Genomic DNA, 12,926 nt, shown 5'->3' with positions numbered 1-12,926 from the left:
AAATACATCAGAACATTTGCTTTTCTCAATCGTCGCAACACAAGCAGTGTCTGCTTCCACCAAGTGTTTCCTCACCCAGTTGCCTAAGTCGGGGGGAAAACCAGTGAGGAGCCCATTTTTAAGATGTTGCTGATAAGCACTCTCAGCTGCATCATCGAATGGGATGCCACTGTGCACCCAGAATTCTTTTTCAAATCTTAATTGAATGGCAGCCTCATCACTTTTTATCTTTCTATTTTTTGTCTTATGAATTTGTTCTCTTCTCCATTGTGAAGCTTTCAACCACAGTCTAGCACAATTCAACTCTCTCTCTTTTCTTTTCTTTTTCAGTCCCTTGGTTTTCCTATCTACACTCTCCTCCAAAACATCAACCACTATCTTCCACACTTCAACTTTCAACTTCCCTTCTACTCCATACTTTTTCTTCCACCTCGGCATGTATTGCATACAATTAAGAAATCTACTCGCCATGTACTTCTCATCTCCATCAAGAGTTAGGGATTTACCGTTTTTATTTCCCATCTTAATTTTAGAAGTTTTAGGTTTTACAATTTTTTTTCAAAAATATATTTTTTATTTTTTTTTATTTATTTATTTTTATTCTTTGAGGACCCTCAATGCAGGTTTAAATTGACCTTTCAACAAATTACTAGCCTGTGTTATTGCCGTGGATCAATGCTAGAACTGCTACGGTGCCTTGCGAAAGTATTCGGCCCCCTTGAACCTTTCAACATTTCGCCACATTTCAGGCTTTCGTCGGGAGCAGGTGGCTCAGACTAAAATAACCTTTTCTTCTTTTAAGGGGTAGGGCAGCAAAGTAAGCAGGGATTGTGAATATCAGCAAGCACAGGTTGCTCGACTGGAGTCAAGAGAAACAAATTAAAAATTGTACATGAGATGAAAAATTTGCCTCTTTCTTTTGGCTTTTGTCACTGACATTTGGGGTCACCACAACAAAGATCAAAACAGCACACAAACAGTTTACCTATATTTTCCTCTTTCAATTTGATGATTCACTAGACATGAAGATCTGTTTAGATTTGAAATCTTATCCATTAGGCCAGATAGCCATACAGGAAATTCTGACAAGTGATAGCAGTGCAATGATTTTTGAGCATATACAGTAAATCTACAGCCACCCCTGCCCTAGTGTGTAATAGAGAAAACATTTTTTCTTTTGGTTTTTGTCACTTTGTTGCACTGAAAACGGAGATTGGGGGGGAGTCAGCACAACAAAAAAAGAAATCAGAAACCAAAACCCTTTCTGATAATATACAAGAGTTGGTTCAGACTGAAATAAAGTCATTGATCTCATATGAATTATATTAAATTGACCATGAAGGGACTTGAACCCTCAATCTTCTGATCCGAAGTCAGACACCTTATCCATTAGGCCACATAGCCATGTGAAAGACTGTACCAAGTGAAACACAGCAACGACTTCTGATGACTGCAGCCTTTAGTGGCAAGTGAAGTTCACAATTGTTACAGACATAAATGGCCTGTGGATTAATCAATTTACAGTAAAAGAGAATTGTAATGCAATTGACATATTACCTTGTTAGTGCAAGTGGTCGTGCATCAGTCTCAAAATCTGAAGGTTGTGAGCTCGACCCTCACACGGGGCGCTGTTTTCCATATTCCACAGTAAAATCATTGTCAATTTCAGAAGATAGTAGGTTGCTCAGAATTAGGGCTGTGGACTCGGTCGGATTTTTGCACCGAGTCCGAGTCCGGCCTCTTGACCATGAGTCCGGGTCCGAGTCCGGCTGTCCATTTTTTCTGTTAATTCATGTGACTGCTTAGTCTTTATTCAAGGCTAATTTAGATCAAAATCTAAATAATTACAACAGTTTTGTGATGGCTTTGTCTTTATTAAACATATAAACGAATACAATAAACAGATACTTTCAAGTTTTAATCATTAATTACACCATTATAGCTCAGACATTTATCTAAACACAAATAATTAGTGACGACCCCTTATTTGGAAAGCGAAAAACCCATGTCGTACGGCGTCAGCACTATGTTGTTTTCAATAAAAACATGAAGAACTCACGTTTGCGTCAGTCAATTTTAATTTTTATAAAGGATTATTCTCATTTGATGTCTTTAAATTCATCCGCGTTCTGCCATTTAAGCGGGGTGCATTCAAAGACCAGTCGTACAGACGGAAACGTTTTGTGATCAAATCTTTCATAACGAGAATGATTTGAGTGAATTGATTTGAATGAATAATTGAGAAGAAATTTCAGTTCTGAAGGCTCCTTTTGTCCCAAGCAAAGTGACAGATGGTGGGGAGGGGGGATAAAAATTGTAAAATCAATTCACTCAAACAACATAGTGTTGACGCCGTACGACGCCGTACGACATCGGTTTTTCGCTATAATTCGGTATAATTCGAGGTAGTCCACCCTCACCCAAAGTTAAGGTTTCATGGGAATATTATTGTCATAATTGTCTGGACCATATATGATAATTGTTTAATGGTAGTTATTGATAGATCTTGAAGATGTCAAGTTATAGGTGCATAAGACTATGTTGTTCATGCATATAGCACGTTCATTGTAAGAGGGGAAGAGATGTTGTGTATTTTGGACTAACTCAAATTCCGTAGTAGAAAACCCCCGGACGTGGGATGGGCATTCTGTGTTGTTCTGGTACGCCCTGTGAACGCACTGTGAGTAAGGAATAAAGCAGTTATCATTCACGTCGTTGTCCGACCTATTCTTGCTATCTAAGAACCTAGAAAATAGTAAGGATATAACATATATCACGGGTCATTACGACGACTTTGGTGGAGTTTTTACTGCTTCTTCCAACTCCTACCACGCTGACTGTAACCTGACACTCTCTGGCTGCGTCTAGCCTCTTTTTTTTTTATTGTCGGACTCGGTGGACTCGGTCAAAATCAGCACCGAGTCCGAGTCCGGCAAAAATGACCGAGTCCGACCGAGTCCCCGAGTCCGAACCGAGTCCACAGCCCTGCTCAGAATAGAATAAAGTTTTCTGTCTGTAAAGTTGAGTTTAATTGAAATGGCCGGTGGTTGAATCAATTTTACAGTAAAATACCTTTGTAAAACCAACCATTCACGGCCTCGTTAGCGCAGGCGGTAGCGCATCAGTCTAGTAAACTGAAGGTCGTGAGTTCAACCCTCACACGGGGCTCTCCTTTATTTAGTCCTAACCCTAACTCGAGCCCTTGTTGGAAACCCTCGCCCCAGTTGGAAACCTTAGTTGAAAACCCAAGTTTGAGAATGCTCAGACAAAAGTAACTTTTTCTTTCGATGAAGTTCAGTTTGATGGAAATGGCCGGTGGTTGAATCTTTTTTACAGTAAAATAGAATTTTAAGACAGGTGACACAAAGTCTCGTTGGCGCAGGCGGTAGCGCGTCAGTGTCGTAATCTGAAAGTCCAGAGTTCGATCCTCACACGGCGCGTGATTTATATATAGTCTAACTCTAGCCCTTCCTGGAAACCCTAGTCCTAGTTGGAAATCCTAGCCCTAGCCTAGTTAAGTTTGATCAAAATGGGCGGTGGTTGAGTCAATTTTACAGTAAAAAACAATTGCACGAAATGCAAATACCGTAACTTTCGGACTATAAGTTTTTTTCATAGTTTGGGTGGGGGGGCGACTTATAATAAGGAGCGACTTATATGTGTTTTTTTTTCAAAAATTTTCCCCCCCAAAAAAAAGTGAAACCGCGATAAACGGACCGCGATGTAGCAAGGGATTACTGTAATTTGAATTCCAAGTGACGGCCGCAACGCGACGCGGCGTGGCGCGGCGGTTGTTTAGATAAAGGACAAAGATTGATCACGGGATGACGAAGATGACGAAGGGCCCCACGTACACTTTGTTTCTAAGTGACACGGCGGACGAAGAGTTTGAAGGATTTAAGGATTTGGAGTGACACAGAAGGTTTGAAAAACTATTATGGCTTTTACCCACGCCCGGTCCTACTCTCCGGAGCTCTTTTTCACCTCCGTGGATTGAAGTCGGGGGCCGGCGCTCGGCCGGGTGGCTGTCCAGGGACGGTGGATGGGGCTCGGACATGGCTTTTACGCACACCCGGTCCTACTCTACCGAGCTCTCTTTCACCTCCGTGGATGGAAGTCGAGGGCCGGCGCTCGGCCGGGTGGCTGTCTGGGGACGGTGGATGGGGCTCGGTCATGGCTTTTACGCACACCCGGTTCTATGGAGCTCTCTTACGCTTCCGTGGCTGGAAGTCCACTCCGCCACACGCCTGGAAGTTTGTTTTGTTAAATAAAGAGCCGTTTACCAAACCCACGTCTTTCCTTGAACTTTGTTAACACTACAATATTGTTATATAGTAGATCTGTGGAATAACGACGATGCTGACAATGCTCAGGGCTCACGCGGGGCGTTGTTGACGAAGGACGAGGAATTTGATCGATGGATTTAATGATTTAGAGTGCACAGATGGCTTGATAATACTATTGCTTATATAATAGTTATTTGATATCTAATTTATATATCATTATATGGGCCTGTGGAATATTTTGAAGTGCAAGCGCCGTCAGCTGCGCGCACCCATTGTTGACAAAGGACGATCGATGGATTTAATGATTTGGAGTGACACAGATGGTTTGATAACATTATTGCTTATATAATAGTTATTTGATATATAATTTATATATCGTTATATGGGGCTGTGGAATATTTTGAAGTGCAAGCGCCGTCAGCGGCGCGCACACATTGTTGACAAAGGACGATCGATGGATTTAATGAATTGGAGTGACACAGATGGTTTTATTAATGTGTTATTTATGTAATCGTTTTTTTAATAACTCTGAATTTTACGTCAGGGCCGTTCTCAGCTCTTCGTTTGTGTTTATGTCACGTTAGCATACCTATCGTTTAGCCTGTTGTTGCTCGTTCATGACTGTTCTTGGTGTTGGATTTTTTTGAATAAATTGCCCCCCAAAATGCGACTTATACTCCGGAGCGACTTATATATGTTTTTTTTCACATTTTTGGGCATTTTATGGCTGATGCGACTTGTACTCCGGAGCGATTTATAGTCCGAAAATTACGGTACATAGCGTCGTTGGTGCAGGTGGTAGCGTGTCAGTCTCATAATCTGAAGGTCGTGAGTTTGACCCTCACACGGGGCATACTTTTATATAGTCCTAACTCTAGCCCTAGTTGGAAACCCTCATCCTCATTGGAAACCCCAGTTGAAACCCTGGCCACAGTTTGAAACCTTAGTTGGCTTCCCTAACCCGAGTTGGAAACCCCAGTTTCAGAATGCTCAGACTTAAAGTAACTTTTTCTTTCTGTGAAGTTCAGTTTGATTGAAATGGCCGGTGGTTGGATCAATTTTACAGTAAAAAAGAATTGTAAAACTGCAAACGCACAGCCTCATTAGTGCAGGTGCTAGCATGTCAGTCTCACAATCTGAAGGTCAAGAGTTCGGTACTCAGGTGGGGCAGACTTTTTATATACCTAGTCCAAACTAGCCCTAACCCTAACTCTAGCCCTAGTTGGAAACCCTAGTCCTAGTTGGAAACCTTAGTTGGAAACCCTATTTTCAGTAGGGAGCAGGTTGCTCAGACTAAAATAAATTTTTCTTCTTTTAAGGGGTAGGGCAGCAAAGTAAGCAGGGATTGTGAATATCAGCAAGCACAGGTTGCTCGACTGGAGTCAAGAGAAACAATTTAAAAATTGTACGTAAAATGAAAAATTTGCCTCTTTCTTTTGGCTTTTGTCACTGACATTTGGGGTCACCACAACAAAGATCAAAACAGCACACAAACAGTTTACCTATATTTTTCTCTTTCAATTTGATGATACACTAGACATGAAGATCTGTTTAGATTTGAAATCTTATCCTGAAGGACATTTACACCTCCCATCTCACCCGCAAGGCGACCACGATTGTGAGTGATGTGAGTCACCCCGCTCACTCTTTGTTCGATCTTCTGCCCTCTGGGAAGAGGTACAGGAGCCTGCGCTCCCGCACCACCAGACTCACCAACAGCTTCATTCTCCAGGCTGTTAGGATCCTGAACTCTCTCCCCCCTTCTGCGTAGCGTCCTGTACTTTTGCGCTATATTCTGACTGTCTGCTGTATGCACACTTGCTCCATTTTTGCTCCTCTTATTTATTGTGTTATTTGTTTATTTATTATTTATTCATCACTCTTATTTATTCATTGTTTGTGCCTTCTTGTTTTTATTTTTTTGTGTTGTTTACTTGTATGTATATTGTGTACTATGTCTTGTCACCGTGGGATAGTGGGAACGTTATTTCGATTTCTTTGTGTGTCTTGGCACGTGAAGAAATTGACAATAAAGCAGACTTTGACTTTTGACTTATGCCAGATAGCCATACAAGAAATCCTGACAAGTGATAGCAGTGCAATGATTTTTGAGCATATAGAGTAAATCTACAGCCTAGATTCAAGTGAAGTTAACTGACTTTGGATCAGAAGATTAATGGGTTCAAGTCCCTTCATTGTCAATTTAATGAATGTCAAGAGGAAAGTAGCCTAGTGGATAATGTGTCTAACATTAAATAATAGTTTTTGTTTTGTTCCTGCATTACCCAATACATCTCCTTCACATTGTGACACATTCTCCCATTATCTGTCTGTGTTAGGTAGAGAAAAAGATTTTAAAGGAAAGGTAAGTATTGTTGTGTTGTGTTGTGTTGTATTGTGTGTTGTCATTACCGTATTTTTCGGACTATAGGTCGCGTTTTTTTTCATAGTTTGGGTGGGGGGGCAACTTATACTGAGGAGCGACTTATATGTGATTTTTTGTCATAAATTTAAAAAATTAAATATGAACCGTGACGTAGCAAGGGATTACTGTAGTTTGAACTGCAAGTGACGTCAGCGGCGCGGCGGTTGTTTACTTAAAGGACAAAGGATTCGATCACGAGATGACAAAGATGACGAAGGGCCCCATGTACTACCGGCATCTTTAGTGGCTTTGCTTGTAAGTGACACGGAGGACAAAGAGTTTGAAGGATTTAATGATTTGGAGTGACACAGAAGGTTTGAAAAACTATTATGGGTTTTACGCACGCCAGGTCCTACTCTATGGAGATATCTTTCACCTCCGTGGATGAAGGTCGGGGGCCGGCGCTCGGCCGGGTGTTTGGCCGGGGACGGTGGATGGGGCTCGGACAGGGCTTTTACGCACGCCCGGTCCTATTCTATGGAGCTCTCTTCCACCTCCGTGGCTGTGAGTGCCACCTCCGGGGATGGAAGTCCACGCCGCCACACGCCTGGAAGTCGATGCCGGTGATTGGGGCCGTGTGGCGGTGAACTATTTATGTTATAGTTATTTGATATATTTTATTTCGTGTAGCAACTTGTATATGTTTTTATCGTTACAGTTCAGTAGTTGTTGGCTCGTTGAACTCTTTTTTTTGTGAAATAAAGAGCCGTTTACCAAACCCACGTCTTTCCTGGTACTTTGTTAAGACTAAACAATATTGTTATATACTAATCTGTGGAATAATGACGAGGCTGACATCAGCGGCGCACGCGCGGCGTTGTTGACAAAGGACGAGGAATTTGATCGATGGATTTAATGATTTGGAGTGACACAGATGGTTTTATAATATTGTTGTTTATATGATAGTTATTTGATATATACTTTATATATCGTTATATGGGTCTATGGAATATTTAGAATATTTAGACGTCAGCGGCGCGGCACATACGTGGCATCGTTTCCATAAAGGACGATCGATGGATTTAATGAGCCCTAGCTGAGCTCAAGATAACTACTTCGAACCAGATCTGACAATTCATGATGTTATGGATTAAAGCTGTCTTCACGTTAAGAAGAATTGAACGGATTTAAAGAATGACTACGATAGGGAAATAAAGAAAAATTAAAGTTCTAATTACTGCAAATAAAACCATGCTCAACATAGTTAATACGAAATAATTGATAACCGAATTAAGGATTAAGAAGCAATTTAATGAATAGGCAAGAAAAAGAATGACAAGTCTCAATAGTTAATAGAGAAATCCAAGATGGCGGCGCCCCAGTTGGCCGCGGCCGCCACGGGTCTCAACATCCGACGTGTATTTTCACAAAATATGTCGCCTAGGACACTACAAACAACACAAAGTTTAGTTTATCCATCCAGTAGATTAGTGTATGATCGCCAGCGCCTGCTGGAGGTACGGTCATCAAGTGTTTTCGGACTCGTAGCCACAACTACCCTAGTCTGTTTGCGTAGCCTCGGAGTGCTTAGGGCGCTAGCCCCAGAAGCTCACGACGCAGCGGGCTCGCCGGGCAGCTCACGCCGGAGGAGGAGTAAGCGTAGGCGGTGTGACCGGCGGCGAAAGCGCGGCTGTCGAGGTGGGCTAACGGCTAAGCTTAAAGTTAACCCCTACAAACCGCCGCTTCCATCCATCTTCCTCTCCAACGTCCGCTCACTGGATAATAAAATGGACCATCTAAAACTGGAACTCTCTTCAAAGAGGGAAGTTAGAAACTGCTGCGCTCTCATCCTGACGGAGACATGGCTGAACTCATCAATGCCGGACAACGCCGTTAGCCTGGAGGGGCTCGCTACATTCCGCGCCGACAGAAACAGCGAGCTAAGCGGTAAATCCCGAGGAGGTGGGCTGTGTGTCTACATCAACAACAACTGGTGCAAAAATGCTAGATCTGTCGCCAGCTTCTGCTCTTCGGACATCGAGCTTTTGACTGTTAACTGCAGACCCTTCTACCTGCCCAGAGAGTTTACTGTTGTTAGCATCACGGCTGTGTATGTGCCTCCCAGCGCTAATACTAAAGAGGCCATGAGTGTTCGCTATCGGACAATCAGTGAGCTGCAATCCACGCACACAGAGGGGGTTTTCATCATTGCTGGGGACTTCAACCAGGCTAGCATGAAGACTATTCTCCCTCATTTTTACCAACACGTGGATTTTCCAACTCGGGGAGAGAACACTCTGGACTTGGTTTACACCAATATAAAGGATGCATTCAGAGCAGCCCCCCGCCCCCACCTCGGCTCTTCAGACCACCTATCTGTTATGCTAATCCCTGCATACAGGCCCCTGCTGATCAGAGCAAAACCCACAGTGAAGCAGGTGAGGGTGTGGTCTGAGGGGGCCATGGAGGCACTCCAGGACTGCTTTGAGTGCTCTGACTGGGACATGTTCAAGTCAGCAGCAACATATGACAATCAGATCGACATTGATGAGTACGCCATGACTGTGTCAGCCTACATCAACAAATGCTCCGAGGACGTCAGCACCACTAAGAACATCATCACCCGAGCCAACCAACGACCCTGGATGACTGAGGATGTACGTCATACGCTACGAGCACGGAACTCAGCCTTCAAGTCTGGCGACAAGGAGGCACTGAGGACTGCGAGAGCCAACTTGAACCGTGCCATCAGGCTAGCGAAGCGAAGCCACAGTCGAAAAATTCAGGATTTTTTCCACGACGCCAATAACACCAGGAGTATGTGGCAAGGCATACGGGCGATCACGGACTACAACTTACCCTCCCCCCCCGGTGGGTGAGGTTGATGCTGACTTCCTAAATGGTCTAAATAACTTCTTTGGGCGTTTTGAGGCACTAAACAGCACTCCTGCAGTTAAAACTGTTCCCCACCAGGAAGAGGAGGCCCTCTGCCTTGACTCAGCCGACGTGTGGAAGACTCTGAGAAGAGTCAACCCACGTAAGGCCCCAGGCCCCGACAACATACCTGGGCGGGTGTTCAAAGAATGTGCAGGCCAGCTGGCTGGTGTCATCACAGACATTTTTAACATCTCGCTGGACCAAGCCAAAGTGCCAGTGTGCTTCAAGGCTGCCTCCATCATTCCGGTGCCGAAGAAACCTCAAATCACCTCATGGAATGACTACAGACCTGTGGCACTGACTCCCATCATGATGAAGTGCTTCGAAAGGCTGCTCAAAGATCACATCGTCTCCAGACTCCCCCCAACATTCGATCCGTTCCAGTTTGCCTACCGGCAGAACCGCTCTACTGAGGATGCCATCTCCTCCGTTCTTCACCTGAGCCTGGCTCACCTGGAGGAGAGGAACACCCACGTGCGGTTGCTGTTCCTGGACTTCAGCTCAGCGTTTAACACCATCATTCCACAACATCTGGTGGAAAAACTGGAACACCTGGGCTTCAGCACCCCCCTTCGGAACTGGCTGCTAGACTTCCTCACCAACAGACCTCAGTCAGTCCGGGTCGGACAGAACACCTCAGATGTCATCACCCTCAGCACAGGCTCCCCTCAGGGCTGCGTCCTGAGCCCCCTGCTGTTCACCCTGATGACACACGACTGCGCCCCCAGGTTCACCACCAATCACATCGTGAAGTTTGCAGACGACACAACGGTGGTGGGCCTCATCAGGGACAACAACGACCTGGACTACAGAGAGGAGGTGGAGCAGTTGGTGGGCTGGTGCAGAGAAAATAGCCTGATCCTGAATGTGGAGAAGACGAAGGAGATCATCGTCGACTTCAGGAAGAACCAGCCTCACCACGCTCCACTGATCATCAACAGCTCAGCTGTGGAGGTGGTCAGCAGCACTAAATTCCTGGGAGTCCACATCACAGACGACCTCACCTGGACTGTGAACACCACAACACTGGTCAAGAGGGCACAGAAGCGCTTGTACTTCCTGCGGAGGATGAGGAGAGCCCACCTGCCCCCACCCATCATGAGGACGTTCTACCGAAGCACCATAGAGAGCATTCTGACAAGCTGTCTCTCGGTGTGGTGTGGAGGTTGCAGCGCCTCCGATTGGAAGAACCTGAGGAGAGTGGTGAGGACAGCAGAGAGGATCATCGGGGCTCCTCTTCCCTCCATTCAGGACTTGTCATCCCAGCGCTGCGTGTCCCGAGCCCGTAATATTATCAGTGACCCATCACACCCCCACCATGGACTGTTCTCCCTGCTGCCCTCTGGGAAGAGGTTTCGCAGCATCCGCTGCAGGTCCACCAGGTTCTGCAATAGTTTTTTCCCTGCTGTCGTCAGACTGTTGAACATTCAAACGTAGCATTCCTCTGCACACTTGTAAATACTGCTTTTGTCTCCTGCACTGTTTACATACTTTATCACTGCTGCACTTTGTACTTTATAATTATCTTATTTCATATTTTTATATAGAATGTCACTTTTTAACCAGCCGAAATACCACTACATTGTTGAAAGCCGTATGCAACGAAATTTCGTTTTGTACACACCTAGTGTTGACAAAATGACAATAAAGTTCTGTCTAAGTCTAAGTCTCTAAGACATGAACGAGCAACAACAGGCTAAACGATACGGTATGCTAACGTGACATAAACACAAACGAGAAGCTGAGAACGGGCCTGATGTAACAATAACAGTTATTCAAATAACTATAACATAAATAACACCTTTATCAAACCATCTGCGTCACTCCAAATTATTAAAGCCATCGATCGAGTTGGTTCTCCTTCATGTATACAAGTCCGACATCAGCGGCGCGTTACAGTTAAAAATTTTCTACAGGCCCATATAACAATATATAAACTATGTATGAAATGACAATAATATAAACAACAATTTTATCGAACCATCCGTGTCACTCCAAATCAATAAATCCATCAGAATCTTCGTCTTCCGTGTCATTTGAGAAAAAAGAAAAAGAAAAGAAAAGTTGACGCCGGAAAGACTACGTGTGCCACAGACGTCAGACTAGATATATTAAATAAATGTAATATAAACAACAATTTTAACAAACCATCCGTGTCACTCCAAATCATTAAATCCACCGGAATATTCATCCCGTGTCAAAAACCCCCAAAAATAAACAGATGGCGATTCCGGACCTACGTGCGGCGCTGATGTCAGCCTCGTTGTCAGTTGGCGGCTCCAATTATTCCACAGATCTACGTATATAACTATATTGTAGCGTTACCGAAGTACCAAGCAAGACGTGGGTTTGGTAACAGGCTGGCTCTTTATTTCACAAATCAAGAGCTCAACACGTGAGCCAACACACGCAAGCGCCCAGGATCGCTCGTTCCGCCCCCCCACCCCCGGCTGCCTTCACGGCCTCCCTACAAAATCGGAAACTACTGAAGTCTAACAACATACACGTTGCTACTCTAAATAAACTACATATCAAATAACTATAACATAAATAATACGTTTATCGAATAATCTGTGTCACTCCAAATCACTAAATCTCCCGACTTTGGAAGTCAGTGAATGGAACTCATTGTCAGTGAGGCTCCAATTATTCCACAGCCATAGTGCGCCCTTATGCGGTTTGAAATGAAAATTACATGTGAAGTGATCAACTATACTAGTAAGTAAGTAAAGTGTTAATGATCAAGTAAAAATTTGTGAAATGATTCACATATAAGTCGCTCCTGAGTATAAGTCGCCCCCCCACCCAAAGTATGAAAAAAGAACGCGATTTATATTCCGAAAAATACGGTATATAAATGTATTATTTATTTATATGAAGGCCGGTCCACGAAAATATTTCTGACACGTAACCGGTCCGTGGTGCAAAACAGGTTGGGGACCACTGATTTAGTAGAAGGTGGCTACAGATAAAACTTTGAGTTTATTTTGAAAAACTTACAGGTCACTCACTTAAGTTCAAACGCACGCACAACCAATGCAGCTATATAATAACTCTGCTGCAAACATAGGTTAACGCACTTGGGTTGATAACTGAACCCTGGTCTTTCACACGACAAGCAGAGATACTATCCACGATACTAACGAGGAACATGCCCTGTGTTAGGGCAAGATGGACTGCTTGGCGGGAGAAAGGAAAGGGAGGGGGCAGAAAGGGGAACGCTCACGGAACACATGCGCGTATAACTATTATGTGGATTTTAATCATCTGTAAACGTTATTAAAACAGTACTGAAATGGGGCAATCTGCTGGTCTGGTTCGTATATGCCTGCCTTCAA

At 44.0% G+C, this 12,926-nt stretch overlaps 2 non-coding genes across 2 annotated transcripts; one reads left to right on the top strand and one right to left on the bottom strand.

The window, feature by feature from the left end:
- Positions 1-1,331: 1,331 nt before the first annotated feature.
- Positions 1,332-1,404, bottom strand: trnar-ucg. Its single transcript has one exon. It is a non-coding gene; the product is annotated as a tRNA-Arg (tRNA).
- Positions 1,405-3,095: 1,691 nt separating this feature from the next.
- trnat-agu lies at positions 3,096-3,168 on the top strand. Its single transcript has one exon. It is a non-coding gene; the product is annotated as a tRNA-Thr (tRNA).
- Positions 3,169-12,926: the final 9,758 nt, after the last annotated feature.

Source organism: Syngnathus acus, unplaced genomic scaffold, assembly GCF_901709675.1.
Source record: "Syngnathus acus unplaced genomic scaffold, fSynAcu1.2, whole genome shotgun sequence".
Taxonomy (NCBI): Eukaryota; Metazoa; Chordata; class Actinopteri; order Syngnathiformes; family Syngnathidae; genus Syngnathus; species Syngnathus acus.
This window is presented reverse-complemented; position numbering and strand designations above follow the sequence as displayed.